Source organism: Vulpes lagopus, chromosome 2 (assembly GCF_018345385.1).
Source record: "Vulpes lagopus strain Blue_001 chromosome 2, ASM1834538v1, whole genome shotgun sequence".
Lineage (NCBI taxonomy): Eukaryota > Metazoa > Chordata > Mammalia > Carnivora > Canidae > Vulpes > Vulpes lagopus.
In genome coordinates, this window is record NC_054825.1 from 11,027,472 (window position 1) to 11,032,532 (window position 5,061).

The following is a 5,061-nucleotide window of genomic DNA, read 5'->3' on the forward strand; positions in this document are numbered from 1 at the left end:
ATTATCAAACAATACAAACTCCAGGGAATAAAATATCCCCAGACATAGAGAGATTTTATAACAATAAGGGAATCACTGTATGAAGTAGAACTGCAATCCTAAATATGAATGCACCAAAAAGCAGAGCTTCAAAATATATGAAGCAAAAAGTGACAGAACCAAAAAAGAAAAGACAAACCCATAATCATAGTTGGAGGTTTTGGATAGAACAAGTAAATACAAATTCACTAAGGACAGACAAGGTCTGAACCATACTATAAGCCAATCAGATTTATTGATATCTAGAACACCAAAACCAACATCAAAATGTGAATTTTGGGGGGCACCTGGAAGGCTCAGTGGTTGAGCATCTGCCTTTGGCTCAGGTCCTGATCCCAGGATCCTGAGATCAAGTCCTGCACCAGACTCCCTGCAGCAAGCCTGCTTCTCTCTTTGCCTATGTCTCTGCCTCTTTTTCTGTGTCTCTCATGAATAAATAAATAAAATCTTAAAATATATATACATTCTTTACAAGTGCACAGAGAATGTACTCCAGAGTAAAATGTCAACAGGTTGACATCTTAGTTTTCTACCCCTAATGAAATTAAATTAGAAATTAACAAAAATAAATTAATAAAATTAATATAAATATAAAACTCCAGATATTTGGAAATTAAATAATATACTGCTGTATGATCCATGAATCAAAGAAGGCACAAGGGAATTAGAAAATGTTTCAACTTAACAGTAATAAAAACACAAAATATCAAAATTTGTGGGATATACTGGCTCAGAGGGAAACTATTGTTTTAGTGCCTATCCTAGAGCAGCCTGGGTGGCTCAGAGGTTTAGCGCCGCCTTCAGCCCAGGGCATGATCCTGGAGACCCGGGATCGAGTCCCACATCAGTCTCCCTGCCTGGAGCCTGCTTCTCCCTCAGCTTGTGTCTCTGCCTCTCTCTCTCTCTCTCTCTCTCCTCTCTGTGTATTCTCATGAATAAATAAATAAAATCTTTTTTTTTTTAAGTGCCTATCCTAGAAAAAAAGAAAAAAGATTTAAAAGCAGAGGCTGAAGTTTCTACACTATGAAGCTAGAAAAAGAACTTATTAAACACCAGCTAAGAATAAAGGTAAAAGCAGAAATCAGTAAAATAAAAAATAGTCTAGAAAAGTAGAGAAATTTAATACAGTCAAAAATTTGATCTTGGAAAAAAAGTCAACAAGCTTCATAAACTCTTTGCAAAACTAATAAATTTTAAAAATAAAACACAAGTTATTACTCTCAGAAATGACAATAGGCCCTACAGATATCAAAAGAATACAAAAGAAATATCATGAATACTTCGCTAATAAAATTTGGCAACTTACATGAAATAGATAAGTCCCTTAAATGACACAAATTACCAGAGCTGATTCAAGAAGAAATTTAAAAATCAGAAAAGCTCAATATCTATTACAGAAATTGAGCCTATAACCAAAAACTTTCTTGTAAAGAAAACCTCATGCCCAGATGATTTTGCTGAAAAGGCAGCCTGCATGCTGCATCCCTGCAGGTCCTTGGTGAACATGCCAACGTGAAGACCTGATCATCCCCTAACACTGAGAGGGTCTGTGCTCCTCACATGGGCAGTTAACATAGGACAAAGCAACCACAGAGTAACTACCATGGGCCTACTCTCTCCCCAGAAAAGGGAGACCAGCTTATTTGGTTGCTAAAAGAAGGTGCTGAGCTCTTGGTCCTGGGTTTCTCAGCTACAGCACAACTCACACATGCATAACCACCCTCTGATGGCACCATATCACCACATTCCCTTGAGGCAGGGAATTCTCCTGCTTTTTGCTGTACTGTAGGTAATAACTTGCCTCTGATCCACCAGTCTCACTGTCAATGCCCAGTGGAGATTTGGCAATTTTATTCCTAGTCATGAGCAAGAGTCGTTCGTGTTCTTCCCAGACATGGTCAAACCTTAAGAAAAAAATAATGTCCATCTGACACAAATTCTCTCAGAACACAGAATTGTAGAAAATGCTTCCCAGCTCATTTTATGAAGCCAGCATAAACCTGATACCAAATCCCGACATACACATTACAAGAAAAAATAACAACAGACCAATATCTCTCATGAACAAAATGCAAAATCCCTCAACAGAAGGGATTGTTGGAAGGGAAAAACTCAGCAACTCATGAAAGGGACAGTATCACAGCAAGGTAGAGTACATTCCAGGAATGCAATATTAATTCAATATTTGAAAATCAACCAGTATAATTCACTGTATTTACAAAACAAAGATGAAAAATAATATGATTGTTTCAATACTAAGAAAATAAATTGGACAAAATTGAACAACCATTAATGATTAAAATTCTTGGCAAACTACAAATAGAACTTCCTCAGTGGAATAAAGAATATTACAAAACCTACAACTGACATCATACTTAATGACTAAATGATAAGTGCTTTCCTCCTAAGATTAGGAGCAAGGTAAGGGTGTCTGCTCTCACCATTTCTTCTTCTTTTTTTTTATGATGTGTTTATTTGAGAGAGAGCACATAAGCAGGGGAAGGGGGAGAGGGAGAGAGAATCCTCAAGCAGACTCCACACTGAGCATGGAGGCTGACACAGGCAATCCCAGGATCCTGAGATCATGACCTGAGCTGAAACCAAGAGTCAATACAACCAATAGCTGCCCAGGCACCCCTGCTCTTACCACTTCTATTCAGTTTTGTGCTGAAAGTTCTAACCATGCAATAAGACCAAAATAAAAAAATAAAAGGCAAAGGATTGGAAAGGGAAAAATAAAACTGTCATAATTTATAGACAACATAATTATATATATGTTATATATATATAATTACATATATATACAGAAAACTTCTAAGAAATTTATTTAAAAATCATTAGAATGAAAAAAATCATTAAAGTGAATAAATATAATAAGGCCCCAGAATATAAGATTGACATATACAAATCATTTCTATTTTTAGATATAAGCAAAAAACAATTGAGAATGAAGTTTTTAAAAATACCATTTGTATGCCAGATCAAATACATAAGATACTTAGGAATAAATCTAAACAAAGATATACAAGACCCATATACTGAAATTTCAAAAATATTGCTGAGAAAAACTAAATAAGTCTTAAATGGAGAAATACACCATGTTCATGAATTTAAAGTCTCCATACTGTTAAGATATCAATTCTCTCAAACTGGTCTACAGAATGAACACAATAAAATAGAAATACCAGACTGCATTTTTATACAAATCAACAAGCTGCTTCAAAAATTTATGTAGAGGTGGGAGCGAAACCAATGCCTGGCTTGGAGCAGTAGCCTCGCTGCGGCCACCGAGGGTTTCTCTGGCCAGTGTTGCTCCCACCAGTCTACAGCATGGGAAATATCTTCGCTAACCTCTTCAAGGGCCTTTTTGGCAAAAATAGAAATGCACATTCTCATGGTGGGCCTGGATGCTGCAGGGAAGACCACCATCCTGTACAAACTAAAGCTGGGGGAGATCGTGACCACCATTCCCACCGTAGGCTTCAACGTGGAGACCGTGGAGCACAAGAACATCAGCTTCACCGTGTGGGATGTGGGTGGCCAGGACAAGATCCGGCCTCTGTGGTGACACTACTTCCAGAATACATGAGGTCTCATCTTTGTGGTTGACAGCAATGACCGGGAGCGTGTGAACGAGGCCCTTGAGGAGCTCATGAGGATGCTGGCGGAGGATGAGCTCAGGGATGCCGTCCTGCTGGTGTTTGCCAACAAGCAGGACCTCCTGAAGGCCACGAATGTGGCAGAGATCACGGACAAGCTGGGGCTGCACTCCCTGCGCCACAGGAACTGGTGCATTGAGGCCACCTGTGCCACCAGCGGGGATGGGCTCTATGAGGGACTGGCCTGGCTGTCCAACCCGCTCCGCGCCCCCCTGTCCTCATTCCCTCCTTCCACCCTGCTTTGCTCTCACGTGGTGTGAGTGCCAGAAGCTGTCTCCACGGTCGGTCACAGTGTGCTCCACCACACTAAATGTGCAGACGCAGCCTGCAGCCGGGTTTTTATTTAATGTAAATAGTTTTGTGTTCCCAACAAGGCAGTTTCTGGTACTCCGATGCAATATTACTCAGCTTTTTCTATTGTACAAAGAGAATCAACCCACCGTTCAATACTGAGAAGGGATTTAGGCACACGGGGCCTCCAGGAGTCGCTGTGTGGGACCAGCCTGGCACGGCCTCCTCTGGGCATTAGGTCTATGTTGAGATCCATGTTGGTGGTTGGTTTTTAACCCAAACTCAGTGCATTTTTAAAATCGTTACAAATACAAGAAAAGGAGAACACCTGAACACACAGAAGGGAGATATGTGCCTAGTGTAGGTTCTGCAGGGGCGGCCAGAGTCCAGTCCACCAGTGGGCCATTTCCCATCGGGAACGTGAGATGGGGCAGAACTAGCCACAGTCCATTCTGCATGGTCACAATAGGGTCCCTGTGATCACTCTTGTCTCGAGTCATCCTGTATCCCCTAGTGTTTGTCCTTGTACTTGTGCTTACACGGCCGCCCAGGAGACAGGCTGGGGGCTGCATCACCGCTCACGGACCCCTTGGAGGGACCCAAGCCTCCCTGGGGGCAGTGTGGGCACTCTGGCTTCCTCTGGGCCGCCTGGGGTCTCACCAGCAGGAGTGCGGGCGGGCGGGCCAGTCATCCCAGGGCCTCAGCCCCGAGCCCCGGGAGCCCCTGTCTACATGTGCTTTCACTCCCTCAGCCTTCAAGGCTCAGATCTGCCATCGAAACAACAACTGCTACTGTTTTCTTTTGTATTTTGATAAATACTGAAGAAGCTGGAGCTGTTCAACTTTATCTTGGGGAAGTTCTCAGAACTGGTTTGTTTGGTGTGGTAGAACCTCTTACTGCTTTCAATACACAATTAGTAATCAACTGTTTTGTATACTTGTTTTCAGTTTTCATTTCGACAAACAAGCACTGTAATTATAACTACTAGAATAAAATCTCTTAACTATTAAAAAAATTAATTTTTTTTTAAATTTTGTAGAGATACCAAGAATAGCCAAAACAATTTTAAAAA

General features: G+C 41.1%; 1 pseudogene; it reads left to right on the forward strand.

Moving 5' to 3' along the window:
* The first annotated feature begins 3,327 nt into the window (after nucleotides 1-3,327).
* Nucleotides 3,328-3,958, forward strand: LOC121476731 (annotated as a pseudogene).
* The last annotated feature ends 1,103 nt before the right edge of the window (nucleotides 3,959-5,061 follow it).